This window comes from Rattus rattus, chromosome 15 (genome assembly GCF_011064425.1).
Source record: "Rattus rattus isolate New Zealand chromosome 15, Rrattus_CSIRO_v1, whole genome shotgun sequence".
NCBI lineage: Eukaryota > Metazoa > Chordata > Mammalia > Rodentia > Muridae > Rattus > Rattus rattus.
Window position 1 is genome coordinate 24071003 of NC_046168.1, and position 22942 is coordinate 24093944.

Below are 22942 nucleotides of genomic sequence, written 5' to 3' on the forward strand. Positions count from 1 at the left end.
TAGCAATCCAGCTTAAATCATTTCCAGTAATGTTCTCATCAGGTATATACAGTCCATAGCCTGAAGGCTACATATAGGTGGATGATGGTAACTATAAGAATGTCATAACAGATTCATAAGCATACTTCAAAATTATAGTATCTTTTGCAATTTTTTTGTAACTTAATCACATGGTTCTCAAGCATGAGCTTTATAGAAGACAGTGTTTTGTTCCAGTGTCAAAATTTTGGAGGGATCCAACTACATATGTAGTAGAGAATAGCCTTTTTGGGGCACCATTGGAAGGGGAAGCCCTTGGTCCTGCCAAGGCTGGACCCCCAGTATAGGGGAATATGGGGGTGGGGCAGTAAGGGGGATGTATGAGGGGAATACCCGTATGGGTGAGGGGAGAGGAAGAAATGAGGGCTTATGGACAGGAAACCGGGAAGGGGAATAACATTTGAAATGAAGTAAAGAAATATGTCTAACAAAAATTTTTAAATGTGTAAAAAAAATTGGGGTTGCAACTGCTTGGAACCTGCATTAGTCCAATTCCACTGTGCTGCTGGAAATACCATGATACACAGGGTTTATTTTTTGCTCTCTCTTTACTTTTTATTGTATATTTTATTTATTTACATTTAAAATGTTCCTGGTTTCCTCTCTGGAAAACTCCTGTTAGATACTTAATAAAAAACAGAAATTTATTTCTCATAGTTTTGCTCACTAGTAGGGGCAAAATCAATATGTCAGCAACTTCAGGTATGGTGAGAATCACTGTGTGCTTCACAAGATGATGCTTTTATAGAGGGTAAACGTACTAAGTCCTTACATGCAAAGGGGGCAGAAGCATCAAAATACTTGATTGATGGATAGGTATACAGATCTTTGAAAGAGATGAAACACAAAGCCTTCTATTGTTAAGTAAACACTCTACCACCAAGCTGCATCCAAAAGCACTCATCCTCCTTCGCATGGCACTAATTCATAATTGGAAAGATTGTTTAACCTGCATAACCCCTAAAAGTCCCACCTCTTAATATTGTTACCATGAATAAGAGCCATGAGTTTTGGAGTGAATACAAGTATTCACATTGCAATAGATACAAATCCAAACATAGTCTTCTGGGCCCAAAAGTATAATTGGTGATCTTTACAATCTGTTGAATGTATTATATGTGTATGTATTAATATGATTTCAAAAAAGTGGGCAGAAACTAAAGGAGATGTTGTGTGTGTGTGTGTGTGTGTGTGTGTGTGTGTGTGTGTACTGCCTTAGAGAGTTACCAAGATGTTGTCACATTCTTCTTTTGCTATTTCTGAAGCATATACTGATAGAACTAATAAAACATTGAGAGAGAGAGAGAGAGAGAGAGAAGAGAGAGAGAAGAGGAGAGCAAAGTCAGAGACCTGCTCAACTCATGTCCACATCCTCTCAGGAGCATTGTCCTATTTATAGAATTGTCTATATTGTTAAGAATCATCTCTATTGTTAAGATTTTGTGTGCTGGAAATATAGCTCTGTTGATAAAGTGCTTGCCTAACATGCATGAAATCTTAGGTTCTATTCCCAAGACTACATAGAACCTTGTGTGATGATGAATGTCTGTAATTCCAGAACTCGGTCAGTAGAAGCAAGGAGGATCAGAAGTTCAAGGATATCATTTTGTATATAGTGAGTTTGAGGAGACCCGAGGCTATATGGGTCTCTCTCTCTCTCTCTCTCTCTCTCTCTCTCTCTCTCTCTCAATAAAACTTCTACTAATATTAATATTCTGAGTTCTGTTTGATTTTTAGGATCTCAAGAGCATGCTGATGTCATTTATGTGTGTCCATCATATGCAGACAGAAATCAGAAAAATTTAACCCACTGATTATCTATTGAGAGTTTCAAAGCCAGGGGTCCCTCAAGAACCAATGGCCAAACATCCATTGATGATACACAGAAGCTTAGACAATCTCTAATTAAAATCCTGATATAATGGAAGTACCCACAAACCAGCTGGCATCTAACAAAACCAGTGGCAAGACCAACAACTCTGCATTTTTCTACTTTGAATCCTGTCAACCCCCTTTTCTAGCTATACTCTTGTTACTCATAGCATATACTGTCGTCCTCATCATGGGCATTTTTGGAAATCTCTCTCTTATCACCATCATCTTAAGAAACAGAGAGAAGCTTAAAATGTTAGTAACATACTGATTGCCAATCTGTCCCTCTCTGACATCTTGGTGTGTGTCATGTGCATCCCTTTTACAGTCATCTGTACTCTGATGGACCACTGGGTATTTGGGAACACTATGTGTAAACTCACTTCCTACGTGCAAAGTGTCTCTGTCTCTGTGTCCATATTCTCCCTTGTATTGATTGTTATTGAACGATATCAGCTGATTGTGAACCCCTGTGGCTGGAAACCCAGGGTATCTCATGCCTTTTTGGGGCATCATCTTGCTTTGACTCATTTCTATGACATTGTATTTTCCCTTATTCCTGTCCTACCACCTCACCAATGAGCCCTTTTACAATTTCTCTCTCCCTACTGACATCTATACCCACCAGGTAGCCTGTGTGGAGATTTGGCCATCTAAACTGAACCAACTCCTCTTTTCCACATCATTATTTATGCTCCAGTAGTTTGTCCCTCTGAGTTTCATTCTTATCTGCTACCTGAAGATTGTTATCTGCCTCCGAAAAAGAACTAGGTAAGTGGACAGGAGGGAGAAGGGAATGTAAGAGCCGTCTCAATGAGAACAAGAGGGTAAATGTGATGTTGATTTCCATTGTAGTGACTTTTGCCGCCTGCTAGTTGCCCTTGAACATCTTCAATGTCATCTTTGACTGATATCATGAGATGCTGATGAGCTGCCACCACGACCTAGTATTTGTAGTTTGCCACTTGGTTGCTATGGTTTCTACATGCATAAACCCTCTCTTTTACAGCTTTCTCAACAAAAATTTCCAGAAAGACCTAATGATGCTCATTCACCATTGTTGGTGTGTGGAACCTCCAGAAAGATATGAAAATATTGCCATGTCCACCAGGCACACAGATGAATCTAAGCGATCATTAAAAGTAGCTCACATACCAACAGGCATATAGACACTAGTAATGAAAATCAAAGCCCTTCTAGTATGAAAGAAGGAAAAGGAATAGTATGGAATAGTACAAAGTGCAGAGGAAGCCAGAGTTAAACACATATCATTGGGCTCAGTTTTGCTTTAAGTTAAGCATGTCTATTGCATTTATCCAAATAACACACAGAGATTTATCCCTACCCTTTCCTTTTTCCCCTTTGGAAGAATAATGAACAACCTAGCCATCATTACTGATGTAGAGAGCAAAACTGAGATAGCATACAAGGACAGCAGAGATGTCTGGGGTAAAAAATTCATGTTATTCACTGGAATAGCAACAAGGTTAATAGTTGTGCTACAGCCAGAAAAAAACTCATGCTCTGCCTCCTTTGTGTCAAAGCAATTCAACTTTCACGTGAGAAACTATAGCTTTCAACTACATAATTATTAAATTAATTAGTGAAATCAGAATAATCAGAATGTATAGTACCATAATTTGTCAGTTAATGATATCTGGATCTTAATTGAAAGTGTGTTTTAATATTTATACTGAACATTATAGTTTTAATTAATTTCCTTGTCTGAATCAGATCCTGAAGTTGAAATAGCACTCCATTTCTTTAACTAACAATGGTATTAAGACTTGGAAAACTGGACATAGATTCCATAGCACTCCAATTATGACAGAGATCATTTTAACTAATGAATGTTCTGTATTGAAAGAGATTTCATTACAAAGTGACCTTTCATGCTGATGTCTATGTGTAAGGCTTCATTATAACTTTGTAAACTGGGATATTGTTATCACAGTGCCATTGTAATTAACTCCAATATTACAGAAAACTATCAGCTATCTCATTACTTAAGCATTATTCAAGAATATTCACTAAATAAGACCATCAGCTAGATCACTTACAACAAAATGAATGACCTATTGTTTCAACAGCTGTTAGCTCGGAGACTTCTACTAATTCACACAAGCTTTACCATCTCCCTAATCCCGGCCAACAGCTCACTGCTCCCAAACACCTTGGGAGAGAGAGCTCATCGCCCGGACAGGTGGGCATTCCTGAGACTGCAAAGCAGGAAAGACCACAAATACTGCCCACCGCTGCCCACATCCCTGGCCCAAGAGGAAACTGTATACGGCCTCTGGGAACCAGAAGACAGGGGCACTCAAAAAACAGCAGATCCCCCGCAATCCAGACACCGCCCAGACCTAAAGAGAACCGCTCAACAGTTCTCTGCACCCAAATCCCTTGGGAGGGAGAACATTCAGAGGGGCAGACACGCCAGAGAAGCCAGAAGAGACTCCACTCTGCCACATTTCTGACTCCAGAGGAAAACACCTAATGTCATCTGGTACCCCGGTGCACGGGGGCTCCGGGAAAAGGCAGCGCATGCCCTCCTGGTTGCCACCCTCACCGAGAGCTCAAAAGCAGCCCCCCACTAGCAACTTGAGCCACGGGACCACAGGTAAGACCAACTTTTCTGCTCCAGACAGCCTGCCTGGTGGACTCAGGACACACAGGGACCAGACACTTCCGGTTTCTAGCTGGAGCCCCAATCTCCCTGATCCCAGCCCACAGCTCACAGCTCCCAAAGCCCTTGGGAAAGAGAGCTCACCACACTGACAGGTGGGCACTCCTGAGACTGCAGAGATGGAGAGACCACCAATACTGCCAACCCATGCCCACATCCCTGGCCCAAGAGGAAATTGTATATGCCTTCTGGGAACTGGAAGATAGGGGCACTCAAACAGCAGATACCCCGCAGTCCAGACACCTTCCACACCTGAAGGGAAATGCTCAACAGTTTTCTGCACACAAATCCCATGGGAGGGAGAGCTAAACCTTCAGAGGGACAGGCACGCCTGGGAAGCCAGAAGAGACTACACTCTGCCCACATTTCTGACTCCAGGGGAAAACACATAATGCCATCTGAGACCCTATTGCATGGGGGCTCCTGGAAAAGGCAGCAAAGGCCTTCCAGGTTGCTGCCCTCACTGATAGCTCAAAAGCAGCCGCCCACAAGCAACTTGAGCCTCTGGACCACAGGTAAGACCAACTTTTCTGCTCCAAGTGACCTGCCGGGTGGACACAGGACACAGGCCCACAGGAAAACCTGAAGACCAGTAGACAGGAAAGACTACACTCCCAAAAACAGAACACTCTGTTCCCATAACTGGCTGAAAGACAACAGGAAAAGAAGTCTGCAGCACTCCTGACACACAGGCCTATAGGACAGTCTACCCACTGTTAGAAATAGCAGAACAAGGTAACACCAGAGACAACCTGATGGCAATAGGCAAGCACAGGAACCCAAGCAACAGAAACCAAGACTACATGGCATCATCGGAGCCCAATTCTCCCACCAAAGCAAACACTGAATATCCAAACACACCAGAAAAGGAAGATCTAGATTTAAAACCACATTTGATCATGATGCTGGAGGACTTCAAGAAGACATGAAAAACTCCCTTAGAGAAATGTAGGAAAACATAAATAAACAAGTAGAAGCCTATCAAGAGGAATAACAAAAATCCCTGAAAGAATTCCAGGAAAACAAAAGCAAACAGGTGAAGGAATTAAAAGTGGCAATAGAAGCAATAAAGAAAGCACAAAGGGAAATAGCCCTGGACATAGAAAACCAAAGGAAGAGAGAAGGAGCCACAGATACAAGCATCACCAACAGAATACAAGAGATAGAAGAGAGAATCTCAAGAGCAGAAGGTTCCATAGAAATCATCGACACAACTGTCAAAGATAATGGAAAATGGAAAAAGCTACTGGTCCAAAAAATACAGGAAATCCAGGACTCAATGAGAAGATCAAACCTAAGGATAATAGGTGCAGAAGAGAGTGAAGATTCCCATCTCAAAAGACCAGTAAATATTTTCAACAAAATCATAGAAGAAAACTTCCCTAACATAAAGAGATGCTCATAAACACACAAGAAGTCTACAGAACCCCAAATAGATTGGACCAGAATAGAAACTCCACCTGTCATGTAATAGTCAAAACACCCAAAGCACAAAACAAAGAAAGAATATTAAAAGGAGTAGGAAAAAAAGGTCAAGTAACATATAAAGGCAGACCTATCAGAATCACACCAGACTTCTCACCAGAGACTATGAAAGCCAGAAGATCCTGGACAGATGTCATACAGACCCTAACAGAACACAAATGCCAGCCCAGGTTACTGTATCCTGCAAAACTCTCAATTAACACAGATGGAGAAACCAAGATATTCCACAACAAAACCAAATTTAGACAATATCTTTCTACAAATCCAGCACTACAATGGATAATAAATGGTAAAGCCCAACATAAGGAGGCAAGCTACACCCTAGAAAAAGCAAGAAACTAATCGTCTAGGCAACAAAACAAAGAGAAGAAAAGCACACAAACATAATCTCACATCCAAATATGAATATAACAGGAAGCAATAATCACTATTCTTTAATATCTCTCAACATCAATGGTCTCAACTCCCCAATAAAAAGACATAGATTAACAAACTGGATACACAATGAGGACCCTGCATTCTGCTCCCTACAGGAAACACACTTCAGAGACAAAGACAGACACTACCTCAGGTTGAAATGCTGGAAAACAACTTTCCAAGCATATGGTCTGAAGAAGCAAGCTGGAGTAGCCATTCTAATATCAAATAAAATCTATTTTCAACTAAAAGTCATCAAAAAAGATAAGGAAGGACACTTCATATTCATTAAAGGAAAAATCCACCAAGATGAACTCTCAATCCTAAATATCTATGCTCCAAATACAAGGGCACCTACGTACATAAACGAAACCTTACTAAAGCTCAAAGCACACACTGCACCTCACACAATAATAGTAGGAGATTTCAACAACCCACTCTCATAAATGGAAAAATCATGGAAACAGAAATTAAATAGAGACATAGACAGACTAAGAGAAATCATGGACAAAAATGGACTTAACAGATATTTATAGAACATTCTATCCTAAAGCAAAAGGAAATGCCTCCATACTATTTCACTGTGGGGGCATTTCTAAATTAGTGATTGATGGGGGAGGGCCCAGTCCATTGGGGATAGCACATCTCTGAGTTGGTGGAACAGATGTAGGATCCTTCTAGAGATTTACATATTATCATTTAAAAATGATCTCTCCTGAGAGACACAGCAAGAATACAACAAATACAGAGGTGAATGCCAGCAGCAAACCACTGAACTGAGAACGGGACCCCCGTTGAAGGAATCAGAGAAAGGACTGGAAGAGCTTGAAGGGCCTTGAGACCCCATATGAACAACAATGCCAACCAACCAGAGCTTCCACGGACTAAGCCAGTACCCAAAGACTATACATGGACTGACCCTGGGCTCCAACCTCATAGGTAGCAATGAATAGCCTAGTAAGAGCACCGGTGGAAGGTGAAGCCCTTGGTCCTGCCAAGACTGAACCCCCAGTGAATGTGATTGTTGGGGGTAGGGTGGTAATGGGGGGAGGATGGGGAGGGGAAGCCCATATAAAAGGGGAGGGGGTAAGGGTTAGGGGGAAACCGGGAAGGGGAATAACAACCGAAATGTAAATTGGAAATAGTCAAGTTAATAAAGATAAAAAACAAACAAACAAAAAATACAAAGAAGAACTTAGCAAGAGCTAGCTCTGGTATTTGACTTCTCACTGTGCTCTAGCAACCCATAATTGTTATCAGCCTGTTTTCTGTTGAGAGGATATGGTCCAGAACTGAGAAAAATAGCTTTACTTATAGGAATGTGAGGGCAATCAGGCGCCATCTGTCACCCTTTCAACTGCTCTTGGGTAATCTAGCTGGTTAAACAGGTGAATCTATCTTTCCTCATGTGTCCTTAAAATAAATAAATAAAAAGAACCAATAAAAGAACCACTACCAACAACAACAACGATGACGACAACAACAACAACAAAGACAACAACAACACCGACAAACTCATGTGCTTCCTCAACAAAGTAAATGAACTTCTTTCAACTTAGAGCCAAAGAGTAGCCATGACCTCTCCCAACCCCACCTTCCTATTCATCTTAACCATGAGTCCTAGATCAGTGTCTCTCATCTTTGAAAAAGCAGCTGCTGAGAACAAGTTGGCAGTAAATTTGGAATTATCTTATGTAGAGCTCAAAGTTCAAGGTAAATGATATCAAGATTTTCTTTGAACATTTTTGTTCAATGCCTTTTCTGACATTTTTATGGAAGGCACTATAATTTAATTGCTGTATTATCTAGCACAATGACTCATTTTGAATGTGCCAAAAAAAAAAAGTTTGACTGCAGCCTAGCCTATGTGTACCATCCATACACCAATGTAAGCATATCTTCTTTTGAATTAATATTCTCCTAATACCTGTGATTATTTATTTTCCTCCTTGGAATTCTATCATGGCCTTTGCCCTTCCTCCTTCCTTTCATCCTTTTCCAATTCTCATCAGATAGAGATATTCTCTGCCATATAGGAATGAATGAACTATGAAAGGACCACAAGACACCCAAAGGAAGTAAAATGTGATGGCCTCATAGTGTCAAGTGTGGGTTGGCAGCTTTGAATCCTGAAGGAATGAGATTCTGACACCTTAGCCAACCAATAGTTGAGTCTCTCCTTACCAATTCTACTAGTCTTCAGTTAGTTCTGTAATTAATATTCAATATAATCCCTGCTTTACATAGTAAAGAAATACCAACCCTAGTTTCATTGCTATCCAACACTACTCATATTACTAAAAGCAGGGAATACCCAAAGCAAACACTAATGTTGTTCCCTTATGAGACGGAGTCAGATCCTGAAGTTACAATAATACTCCATTTCTTTTACTAACAATGCTATTGAGACTTGGAAAACTGGCCATAGATTCAATAGCACTCCAATTATGACAGAGATCATTTTAACTAATGGATGTTTTGTATCCATAGAGATTTCATTACAAAATGACCTTTCATCCTGATGTCTTTATGTATATTAAATAAAGCTTATACTGTCTCCTCAATCTGGACTCCTCCTGGCTCTACAATAAAAGTAGTTTTTCATCTGCTTCTTTTACTTTTCTTTTAAACATTCCATAAACTTTCATAAAATTCACTAATGCTGTAACTGTTTATGAGTACACTGGTATTTATTTTTTAACATTGAAAGGGAGTAAAGAAAAAGAAAGTTTGGGAGACAAGAGTTCATCCTGTAATCAAGCTGTCTAACTCACAACAATAGACCTGCTTCAGTTTTGTCTTGAGCCCCCACACCAGGCTCTTACATTTTTCAAAGGGTCTTCTATTAAGACAGCTAGAGAAGGGCCATCTGAGAGCTAGACTGGGGTATCCTAGGTTCACACAGGCTCTGGCAGGCCCTGATTGTTTGGATGCACATAAAGGAGGCTAACAATAAGAGTCAATTAGGAGAGCTGCCAGGTTTGGCCAAGGAAAACAGCAAGGCTGCCAAAGTCCAAGAGAGTTCTCTGATCTATCCCTTCACATGACCATGAAATGGGGTGGAAGAGAAGGTTAGGAATTTTTCTGTTAGTTCCTAGCTTGGAATAGCTCCAGGCCAAAAGAGCCAGTGTGTAACATCTGGAAGTCTAAGCTTCTGGCTGAGCAGCTCTGTTCAAGCTCTATACATTGCTGGGTCCTGTCACAGTTGATATAGAGAAAGCTTGATCATTTGATATTTCCCTTCCTGTCAGTGTGGCCACTGAGAATTGGGTACCAGGCTGAGACTAAGAACTATGCCAAGAAACATGGCTCTGACATACTGATATAATTTCATTGGAAATATAGGCCCAGAGTTAAATTGTTGGATCAAAGTGTACTCATTAATTTTTTTAGAGGAACTTGTACACTGTTTACTAAAATGGTTATTTTTGCTTATGAGATTAGCCAAGAATTCTGAAAACTTTATTTTTGGCCAGACTGAAAGCTGCTTATGAGAAAATTCAGAACAAGTAAATGCAGAGTTAATACCAAAAGTGGAATTAATTTGTACTTATCCACAAATAAGTATAGTACAGAAGAGAAAAAATATATTAGTGTTTCAGAATAGCCATGTCCAGGAATTCTTCCATGAAGTCAGGTTTCAATAAAGGGGGAGACAGAAGGTGAATGTTGTGGACTGAAGAAGATCTCTTTCCCCCATTTATGTGCTCTTCAAATCAAACTTGTAGGTGAGGTTGATATGTTTCTCCTGAGAGAGAAGTGAAGCAGCAGATAGTGGTTACAGGACCTCTAAAACCTCGTGGTTAACAAGTTCATGGTTTTCTCTGTTGTTCATAGATAAATCTGTTCTCTCAAGCCAACCTCCAAACTTTTGGAGACCTTGTCCTTTATTTTTATTCTTTCTATAGAAGCTTCTCACCATCCCCACTCATGAATATAAGATAGAAATAGACAAACAAAAAGTGCTTTGGAAACTGAAGAATATCTTGATAATTAGTTTCTCAAAATAATTTGGATTTATATCCAATCCTATAAGTTAATCTAATAAATGCTCTTTTATGTTTATACATATTTATAAATAAACACATACATAAATATATGCATATGTGTGTGTGTGTGTGTGTGTGTGTGTGAATGCAGTGATACGCATCTTACTCAGTTAGATGGGTCCAAGATCAACTATGGTGGCATCAGCCACAAATCTAGAATAACATAACTTTTCTTGAAAGTGGTGTGTAGACCTAAATATAAAGACTAGTTGTCTAACAGAGTAGATGGTAAACAGCTATTGAAATATCAGCACTTACAACAGTTTTGATGACAAGAATACAAACAAAACCACATCTTCATCCTAGGAGGATTCAAGGACAAGGTAGACTTTTTCGACTGTCTTAGTCTCTGATATATATATATTAATTATACAGCTTTCTGCCTGCACGTATGCCTGCAGGCCAGAAGAAGGCACCAGATCTCACTACAGATGGTTGTCAGCCACCATGTGGTTGCTGGGACTTGAACTCAGGACCTCTGGAAGAGCAGACAGTGCTCTTAACCTCTGAGCCATCTCTCCAGCCCAGTCTCTGTTGTATTGCTATGAACAGACTCCATGACCAAGGCAACTCTAAATTTAATTTTAAAAGAAAAAAAACTTGCTTGAAATTTCACAGTTAGTCCAGGGTTATCATGGTAGAAAGCATGGCAGCACATACGCAAGTACTGTGGTAGCAGAAAGCATTACATCCTAATCATCAAATAGAGATGCTGGGCCTAGCAAGAGCTTTTGAAACTTTAAAGTTCACCCGCCTGTGACATGCCTCCTTCAACAAGGCCATACCCCTTAATCCTTCCAAACAATTCACCAACTGAGAACTAAGCATGCAATTATGAGACTGTGGGGATCATTCCCATCCAATCCACCACAATGGCTTGAATGCCATTTGGAAGTGAAAGATAACAAACTGAAGTGTCTTAGGACTGAGTGGAAATCCTCTAAAAGCACCTATTTTGCTGTGCTGGAAGTTTCTTGAAGCAAATAGCTTTTAAAATAAAAAAGGCTTCCAGGACACCTGGCCTCTAGAAGAGTGATACAATCAGGATTCTATGAGAGGAACTAGATTTTCTATAATGTGAAAAACAACAGAGCTTCATCCTTTCAGAGAGTGAAATTCCTCTTTAACAAGGAAACAATGATGCTAAAAACAAAAGTTCTGGAATTAAGACCCAAGAATCCAAAGCACGTGCCTATCAAAAGGTTTCACATACAGAGGCGAATCTCAAATTTAGGTTGATATTTGGGCAAATCATCTATCCACCCATTCAATCAACCAAAATGTTTAATAAACATCTACTACATGCTTAAATGCAACAGACAGCAGAGAAGACATAAAGTATGTTCTCGTTGATTTAAGGTCTATCATAGATGATAGCTTTTTCCAAAAAAAAGTAAAAAATAAATAAATAAATAAACTGAAATTTTGGGATTATAGCTCAGTGGTAGAGTAGCCGTCTAGAATATTTAAGGCACTGGACTTGATCCCTGGCATGGCAGAATAAGAAGCAGAAGAACTTTGAGGAGGAGAGGGGGAGAAGGAGTAGAGAAGAGAAAATGGAAGAGGAAGATGAAAAAGAGGAGAAGATAAGTAAAGTAACCAAAGATATAATAGAAAAAGTATATTACAAATACATTTATGAAGAATTTTCTGTAGGCTTATACCTTTAAACCTACTTTAATAAGTACTTTAACCTCTCTTCTAGCCCACCAGCCGCAAGAGGTAGTGGAAAGGAAAGGATAATAAGGCAAAGGGGGTTGTGTACCTGTTTAGAAATAGTTCTTTTGGTAGAATCCAATTTGCATTGTCAGGATATCACCAGTTTACTTCGCATGAATGAGCAGCAGTAGCACCATCCACTCTCAAACACCATATGAGTCTGCAACAGCAATTCAATCCAGAAGAAACCACGAGGATCTGCTGATCAACCCTAGTCCATGGAAGTGGCAAGAAGCCACCAAAACACCACCAGAAGTTTTTGGTGTGTTTCTCTCTTTGAAGTCACAACAAATGATGACCTGCACACAGTGGCAAAGTGAACCAATACCTCACAGTGTCTTCAGTGAAGACCAGCATCAGCAAACCCCAACAAAGACCAATAAAGAGTGCCAAAGTGAACTAATACCACACAGCATCATCTATTATATGTTGGGTTATATTTCACTCTATTTAAACACCACATGTTCTCTCAAGCATCTGCTCTAGCAAAACCTTGCATGTCCTTTTGTAAGGAAGCTTCCAGAAAGTCCCCATGTGTCTGTTTTCAGCAAAACATCCTCCCACAAATCTGCTTCAGCAAAAATATACTCTCATAAGACAGGTTCCAGAAAAACATCATATGATGCAACTGAATCTTCAAAGAAACAAAAATTTTCTACTTCAATTATCTTTATCTAAGAAGTAGAGAGTCTTTCTAGAAGATACAGAGGATAAATAGAAGCTAGGCAGGAATGATATGGGGCTGGTGTTCTCTTAGCTCTTTTGTGAGTTGCAGAGACCGAAGGGACCACACACATCTTATCTCTCCACTCATACATATCTCAAGAAATCCTAAAAATGATATTGAAGGTAAATGAACCTATTCCACTTCAGAAACAAGGAAACTGCTGGTTAGTTAAGTTGCCCATAGTCAGGCAGTAAAGAAAGATGGCAGCAATGCAGGATATACATGGATTTGATTTAGAGTTCTTGCAGTCAAGGACTGAGTCTCAGTTACTTCTCCTGTGCCTCATGTATTTCTTGCCCCAGAGTAGAAGCTCAGTACACATTTGCTGAATACTGTGTGATTTAAATTTTATGTTTACAGTTTTATTGAAGTATGTTTAAGTGTTTAAAACTGCACATATATACACTATAAAATTTATTGAGTTTGGGTGTGCATCTTTGTCCACAAAGCCACTGCTGTAACTGAAATAATTACTGTATTCACTGCTTCCAAAGTTTCCCCATGTCCCTATTAATACTTCCCTTCTGTCTTTCTCTATCTTCAACAATCATGGATTTGTTCTTCCACAATCCACTAGTTTGAATTCCTTATAGTTTACCATGAAAGGGGGCAACCATGATCATGTAGGAAGAACCTTCATGAAGCTTTGTGATTCCTCCAATATGGAAATTCTCAATCCTGCAAGGAGACCTAATGTCACACAACTACAAGCTACTTCAAGCATTCTCTCTCTCTCTCTCTCTCTCTCTCTCTCTCTCTCTCTCTCTCTCCTCTCTCTCTCTCTCTCTCTCACACACACACACACACACACACACAAATCTCATTTTTTATTTTTATTTTGATCTTTCTTTCTTCTCATTTTCCTTTTCCTATCTGATTTCTTCACCCAGCATACATTTGTTGAAATTCACCCATGTTGTACCCTGTACTAACAGTTCAGTCCTCAGTGGGGGAGGGCAGTTAATTACATTTCAAATGTTGTCCCCTTTTCCAATTTCCCCATACATAAACCCCCTATCCCATCCACATCCTCATCCCCCTTCTTCTATACTATACAATTGTAATTCATTTACCTGTTGATGGACATCAGGTCATATATGATTTGAGGTTACTAAATACAAGCTTCAAATAAATACACATATATGCATTCTTTTGGAGCTATTTTTTTATTTCTGTTAGCTGAATATCCAGAAGGGGAATGGGTGAGTCTTATGGTTGATGATCTCTGTGTCTCTGGTGGTGTTTTTTTTTTGTTTTGTTTTGTTTTGTTTTGTTCTGATTTTTTTCTGATGTGCACCTTGCAGATATAGTCTCACTTAATTCCCACAATACTCTATAGTGGGGCAAAAATACCAAAAACTAACTTCATGTCATGTAAGACTCTAGTTAATGATTTGACAATCATATTCATAAAACTCTGTGAAAAAACTGTTGGGGGTCCCGGAATTGCTTCCTAAACCACATAAACACAGATCTCAGTCAGACAGGGGAAGTTTGCTGAGCATATACTCCTGGACTGCTCAACCAGAGCTGTGGTCCACATTCAGGAACTGAATCATGACCACAAGTTAAGATCCTACAAGGTTTTTAAGTCCACCATCCACAAATGTCTTGCCAAATCATTCCACCAATCAGGATTTAAGGATTGGGAATTTCCTTAGGAGCCTATCTTTGTTGTACATTTTTCCTATTCCCATTGGTTGTGGTATTCAATTTTGACAGAGGACTTGCCTTGTCTATTTTTGTGTACTCACTTGTCTACCAGTATGGGACTAGTCTAATGTTCATGTCTTAACTTGCCAACCTGGACGTCAATTGTCTGTGTATGTACATGTTCCTTTCTGCTAAGGAGGATGTCAGTTCCCAGGGAGGTCTTGGAAACTTAAACTTTACTGGACCACTACTCAAAACAGAAGCCTTATTCCAAATAGTTTCTTATATTGGTGCAGGTGTCTCTCTTATGTTGGGGTCTATTAAAAGGGCAGTTTATACCTTAAAAGCTTATACATAGGTGCAGGAAGTACTGTTGGATGGTTGGTTCAGATTCAAGCTTATTATAGGTAACTGTACAAAACAGTTCTGCTGACCTCTATCATGATTGGTTCCCAAGGGTACAGAACATAACAGAAAATATAATCAATTTTGGCATTAAAATGTTTCCTGATAACAGCAGAAACATAAAAGAAAGTTTCCTTATAATGGCAGGCTAGCCAGGTAATAGTTACCTCAGCATTAACATTTAACCTAGGCCTTCATATTCCAACAAGTCCTTAATATTTCACCTAGTTATTCACAAAGACTAACAAACTTGTCAGAGATTGCAGGCTACAAGGGTGGGTTTTATCATTCTCATTACATAAACCAGACAATTAAACCTATGAAAGACAAATAGAAGTAGGCATGTGGGACTGACTTTAAGCCAGGATCTGTTGGATTCTGGAGTCTATGTTCATTTATTTGAGTCCTACTCTATCTTGGTATGAATTGTCAATAGCAAATATTCACAGTCGCATCCTTCATTTTTACCCCATTCTGTGTTCTGTCAATGACTTTATCTGAACAGGTGCGTCCAAAGGAGAGGTCTCGGGAAGGAGAGGCAAATGCAGAATCCTGGAGTTCTGAAGAGCACACACTTTCCTGGGCCACTGCTATCATTTTCCCACTGCAATAGTTCTATTTATCCCTTACTTGTCATTCAGACACTTAGTGGTTCCTTACCTAGGAACTTTGATCAATCCAGTGATTACAGTAGAAACCTCTCCCATTTTCCTATGGCTCCTACAGTCCTCAAATCCTCTCCAGTGAAAGAATCAAAATTGCTTCAACATATCCTCTCCTAAACTACCTTAAAAACATAATTTAAATGAGCAGTTCTTCAAGAAAGAATCTGGTTAGAATTTTAGTTGGTCGGATAGTTAGTTAGTTAGCTAGTAAGTTTAAATATAAATATCACTGTGTACCCTGAGTAGAAGCTCACTATGTAGCCCGAGCAGGCCTGGAACGAGGAGTTACAGTCTTAGCCTTCAGGGTGGTATGTGCTACCATGCCCAGCAAAGCCTTAACTATTGAGTGAACTGATTATTTAATCTTGGAAGAACTGATTAATTTATTTGTACATTTTAATAGTAGAAAAAGTATTCTGAGTCTAGGTAGAAGATATGGGTCTTTTAAGAAGTAAGTCAGGAGTTAAGGTACCTACAACCCTTTTCCAATGTCTCTACTTTCTAGCCACCATTAAAGACAAGAACAAATATGGGACTCTGCCGCCACCTGGTGACAGAATTGAGAAGCATTGAACAGACCATAAGTTGACAACCTAAATGGCACTGTGAGAATCAAACTCATCTCTTCTACTTTAGCACTGGGCTCTGTAGCTCACAGCACACTTTTTTATTTCATTTTACTCTCTTAACAATTCTATGTGGTGGCAGGACCAGAGGAACAATTCTCTTCTGTTGTAGAAGAAACCAAAACTAAGCAAGACTCCTGTGAACAAAAGTTCTCTGAAAATAGCTGTGCCTTCCATTGAACCTTCTGGAAGACTGGTTAACTGGTTAACACCTCAATAATCATGGAAACTTTGGAATGTTACAGGTCCAGAGCCAAATTATTCTGGATCCTCAAGCCCTCTTAATAGCCATTCATTACCCTCTGTTCTATGTGAGCTAACATCTTTCTGACCATTGGGTAAATTCTTTGAAATATGCAGACACTTACTCCCCACCAATCATACAGCTAAGAGTACCATCAAAGAATATATGAGGTCAATAACAGAGATTCCCTACTACGCCTTAATCTACTGTCTCAGTTACGGTTTCTATAGCTGTGATGAAACACCATGACTAAAAGCAACCCTTGGAGAGGACCTTCCAGGAACTTGATCATGGTCCATTAATCCATTGATACCTGTAGGATTCATTGAAAAGGATTAGCCTTTAAGATGAATTGAGTTACAAGAGCCATATTGTGGGGAACTGGGGATACATGTGCATACGAATGGGAGTCTAGAGTTTAGAGGCAGCTCAGAAATTGGTATAGGACTTCCTCTAGCTGCCAGGACCAGCTGGTATATTAGTATTATATTGGTATATTAGGCATGGAAGGTATTCACTTTAGGAATGGTCACCAGAGGGATGGAAGGATGGATGGCTCAGATGTTAAGAGCAGTAGAGAACCTCGCTGATCCTGGCCCACAGCTCACTGCTCCCAAACACCTTGGGAAAGAGACCTCACTGCCCAGATAGGTGGGCATTCCTGAGACTGCAAAGCGGAAGAGACCACCAATACTGCTCACCCATGCCCACATCCCAGGCCCAAGAGGAAACTGTATATGGCCTCTGGGAACCGGATGATAGGGGCACTTGAATGGCAGATCCCCCGAAGTCCAGATACCACCCGGACCTGAAGGGAAACACTCAACAGTTCTCTGCAACCAAATCCCGTGGGAGGGAGGGCTAAACCTTCAGAGGGGCAGACACGCTTGAGAAACCAGAAAAGACTACACTCTGCCCACATTTCTGACTCCACAGGAAAACACCTAATGCCATCTGGGACCCTGGTACAAGGGGGCCCCGGGAAAAGGTGGTACAGGCCCTGCTGGTTGCCGACCTCACTAAGAGCTAGAAAGCAGCCCCTCACCAGCAACATGAGCCATGCAACCACAGGTAAGACCAACTTTTCTGCTCCAAGCAACCTTCCTGGTCAACTCAGGACACAGGCCCACAGGAACAGCTGAAGACCAGTAGACAGGAAAGACTACACTCCCAAAAACAGAACACTCTGTTCCCATAACTGGCTGAAAGAAAACAGGAAAACAGGTCTACAGCACTCCTGACACACAGGCCTATAGTCCGGCCTAGCCACTGTCAGAAATTGCAGAACAAGGTAACACCAGAGACAATCTGATGGCGAGAGGCAAGGCCAGGAACCCAAGCAACAGAAACCAAGACTACATGGCATCATCGGAGCCCAATTCTCCCACCAAAGCAAACACTGAATATCCAAACACACCAGAAAAGGAAGATCTAGATTTAAAATCATATTTGATAATGATGCTGGAGGACTTCAAGAAAGGCATGAAGACACACAGGAAAACATAAATAAACAAGTAGAAGCCTATAGAGAGGAATCACAAAAATCCCTGAAAGAATTCCAGGAAAACACAATTAAACAGTTGAAGGAAACAAAAATGGAAATAGAAGCAATGAAGAAAGAACACAGGGAAACAACCCTAGGTATAGAAAACCAAAGGAAAAGACAAGGAGCCGTAGATACAAGCATCACCAACAGAATACAATAGGTAGAAGAGAAAATCTCAAGAGAAGATGATTCCATAGAAATCATCGACACAACTTTCAAAGATAATGGAAAATGGAAAAAGCTACTGGTCCAAAATATAAAGGAAATCCAGGCCTCAATGAGAAGATGAAACCTAAGGATAATAGGTATAGAAGAGACTGAAGACTCCCAGCTCAAAGGACCAGTAAATATCTTCAACAAAATCATAGAAGAAAATTTCCCTAACCTAAAGAAAGAGATGCCCATAAACATACAAGAAGCCTACAGAACTCCAAATAGATTGGACCAGAAAAGAAACTACTCCCATCCAATAATAGTCAAGACAGCAAATGCACAAAGTAAAGAAAGAATATTAAAAGCAATAAGGGAAAAAGTCAAGTAACATATAAAGGCAGACCTATCAGAATCACACTAGACTTCTCACCAGAGACTATGAAAGCCAGAAGATCCTGGGCAGATGTCATACAGACCCTAACAGAACACAAATGCCAGCCCAGGTTACTGTATCCTGCAAAACTCTCAATTAACACAGATGGAGAAACCAAGATATTCCATGACAAAACCAAATTTACACAATATCTTTCTACAAATCCAGCACTACAAAGGATAATAAATGGTAAAGCCCAACATAAGGAGGCAAGCTACACCCTAGAAAAAGCAAGAAACTAATTGTCTTGGCAACAAAACAAAGAGAAGAAAAGCACACAAACATAATCTCACATCCAAATAGGAATATAACAGAAAGCAATAATCACTATTCCTTGATATCTCTCAACATCAATGGTCTCAACTCCCCAATAAAAAGACATAGATTAACGAACTAGATATGCAATGAGGACTCTGCATTCTTCTCCCTACAGGAAACACACCTCAGAGACAAAGATCGACACTACCTCTGAGTGAAAGGCTGGAAAACAAATTTCCAAGCAAATGGTCTGAAGAAGCAAGCTGGAGTAGCCATTTTAAAATCGAATAAAATCTATTTTCAACTAAAAGTCATCAAAAAAGATAAGGAAGGACACTTCATATTCATTAAAGGAAAAATCCACCAAGATGAACTCTCAATCCTAAATATCTATGCTCCAAATACAAGGGCACCTACATACATAAAGGAAACCTTACTAATGCTCAAAGAACACACTGCACCTCACACAATAATAGTAGGAGATTTCAACAATCCACACTCCTCAATGGATAGATCATGGAAACAGAAATTAAACAGAGACATAGACAGACTAAGAGAAATCATGAACCAAATAGACTTAACAGATATTTATAGAACATTCTATCCTAAAGCAAAAGGATATAGATTCTTCTCACCACCTCATGATACTTTCTCCAAAATCGACCATATACTTGGTCATAAAACAGGCCTCAACAGATACAGAAAGATAGAAATAATCCCATGTGTCCTATCAGACCACCACGGGCTAATGCTGGTCTTCAATAACAATAAGGGGAAGACGAACAATGCTCTACCAATGATAACCTGGTCAAGGAAGAAATAAAGAAAGAAATTAAAGACTTCTTAGAATTTAATGAAAACGAAGGTACAACATACCCAAAATTATGGGACACAATGAAAGCTGTGCTAAGAGGAAAACTCATAGCTCTGAGTGCCTGCAGAAAGAAACAGGAGAGAGCATATGTCAGCAGCTTGACAGCACACCTAAAAGCTCTAGAACAAAAAGAAGCCAATACACCTAGGAGGAGTAGAGGGCAGGAAATAATCAAACTCAGAGCTGAAATCAACCAAGTAGAAACAAAAAGGACCATGGAAAGAATCAACAAAACCAAAAGTTGGTTCTTTGAGAAAGTCAACAAGATAGATAAACCCTTAGCCAGACTAACAAGAGGATACAGAGAGTGTGTCCAAATTAACAAAATCAGAAATGAAAAGGGAGACATAACTACAGAATCAGAGGAAATTCAAAAAATCATCAGATCCTACTACAAAAGCCTATATTCAAGAAAACTTGAAAATCTGCAGGAAATGGACAATTTCCTAGACAGATACCAGGTACTGAAGTTAAATCCGGAACAGATAAACCATTTAAACAACCCCATAACTCCTAAAGAAATAGAAGCAGTCATTAAAGGTCTCCCAACCAAAAAGAGCCCAAGTCCAGACAGGTTCAGTGCAGAGTTCTATCAGACCTTCATAGAAGACCTCAATCCAATACTATCCAAACTATTCCACAAAATTGAAACAGATGGAGCACTGCCAAATTCCTTCTATGAAGCCACAATTACTCTTATACCTAAACCACACAAAGACCCAACAAAGAAAGAGAACTTCAGACCAATTTCCCTTATGAATATCGACGCAAAAATACTCAATAAAATTCTGGCAAACTGAATCCAAGAGCACATCAAAACAATCATCCACCATGATCAAATAGGCTTCATCCCAGACATGCAGGGATGGTTTAATATATGGAAAACCATCAATGTTATCCATTATATAAACAAACTGAAAGAACAAAACCACATGATCATTTCATTAGATGCTGAGAAAGCATTTGACGAAATTCAACACCCCTTCATGATAAAAGTTTTGGGAAGATGAGGAATTCAAGCCCCATACCTAAACAGAGTAAAAGCCATATACAGCAAAGGAGTAGCTAACATTAAACTAAATGGAGAGAAACTTGAAGCAATCCCACTAAAATCAGGGACTAGACAAGGCTGCCCACTCTCTTCCTACTTATTCAATATAGTTCTTGAAATTATAGACAGAGCAATCAGACAACAAAAGGAGATCAAGGGGATACAGATTGTAAAAGAAGTCAAAATATCACTATTTGCAGATGATATGATCGTATATTTAAGTGATCAAAAATTCCACCAGAGAACTATTAAGCTGATAAACACCTCCAGCAAAGTGGCTGGGTATAAAATTAACTCAAATAAATCAGTAGCCTTCCGCTAAACAAAAGAGAAACAAGCCGAGAAAGAAATTATGGAAATGACACCTTTCATAATAGTCCCAAATAATAAAAAATACCTCAGTGTGACCTTAACCAAGCAAGTAAAAGATTTGTATGGTAAGAACTTCAAGCCCCTGAAGAAAGAAATTGAAGAAGACCTCAGAAGATGGAAAGATCTCTCATGCTCATGGACTGGCAGGATTAATATAGTAAAAATGGCCATTTTACCAAAAGCTATCTACAGATTCAAAGCAATTCCCATCAAAATACCAATTCAATTCTTCAGAGAGCTAGACAGAACAATTTGCAAATTCATCTGGAATAACAATAAACCCAGGATAGCTAAAACTATCCTAAACAATAAAAGGACTTCTGGGGGAATCACTATCCCTGAACTCAAGCAGTATTACAGAGCAATAGTGATAAAAACTGCATGGTACAGTTACAGAGACAGACAGATAGACCAGTGGAATAGAATTGAAGACCCAGAAATGAACCCACTTACCTGTGGTTACTTGATTTTTGACAAAGGAGCCAAAACCATCCAATGGAAAAAAGATAGCATTTTCAGCAAATGGTGCTGGTTCAACTGGAGGTCAGCATGTAGAAGAATGCAGATTGATCCATGCTTATCACCCTGTACAAAGCTTAAGTCCAAGTGGGTCAAGGACCTCCACATCAAGCTATATACACTCAAACTAATAGAAGAAAATGTGGGGAAGCATCTGGAACACATGGGCACTGGAGAAAATTTCCTGAACAAAACACCAATGGCTTATGCGCTAAGATCAAGAATCGACAAATGGGATCTCATAAAATTGCAAAGCTTCTGTAAGGCAAAGGACACTGTTGTTAGGACAAAATGGCAACCAACAGATTGGGAAAAGATCTTTATCAATCCTTCAACAGATAGAGGGTTTATACCCAAAATATCCAAAAAACTCAAGAAGTTAGACCGCAGGGAGACAAATAACCCTATTAAAAAATGGGATTCAGAGCTAAACAAAGAATTTACAGCTGAGGAATGCTGAATGGCTGAGAAACACCTAAAGAAATGTTCAACATCTCTAGTCATAAGAGAAATGCAAATCAAAACAACCCTGAGATTTTACCTCACACCAGTGAAAATGGCTAAGATCAAAAACTCAGGTGACAGCAAATGTTGGCGAGGATGTGGAGAAAGAGGAACATTCCTCCATTGTTGGTGGGATTGCAGACTAGTACAACCATTCTGGAAATCAGTCTGGAGGTTCCTCAGAAAATTGGACATTGAACTGCCTGAGGATCCAGCTATACCTCTCTTGGCCATATACCCAAAAGATGCCCCAACATATAAAAAAGACACATGCTCCACTATGTTCATAGCAGCCTTATTTATAATAGCCAGTAGCTGGAAAGAACCCAGATGCCCTTCAACAGAGGAATGAATACAGAAAATGTGGTACATCTACACAAATGAATATTACTCAGCTATCAAAAATGATGACTTTATGAAATTCATAGGCAAATGGATGGAACTGGAAAATACCATCCTGAGTGAGGTAACCCAGTCACAGAAAAACACAAATGGTATGCACTCATTGATAAATGGGTATTAGCCCAAATGCTTGAATTACCCTAGATGCACAGAACTCATGAAACTCAAGAAGGATGACCAAAATGCAAAGGCTCCACTCCTTCTTTAAAAGGGGAACAAGAATATCCTTGGGAGGGAACAGGG

The 22942-nt window shown here is 39.6% G+C and overlaps 1 pseudogene; it reads left to right on the forward strand.

Moving 5' to 3' along the window:
* The first annotated feature begins 1960 nt into the window (after positions 1 to 1960).
* On the forward strand, positions 1961 to 3080 carry LOC116884528 (annotated as a pseudogene).
* The last annotated feature ends 19862 nt before the right edge of the window (positions 3081 to 22942 follow it).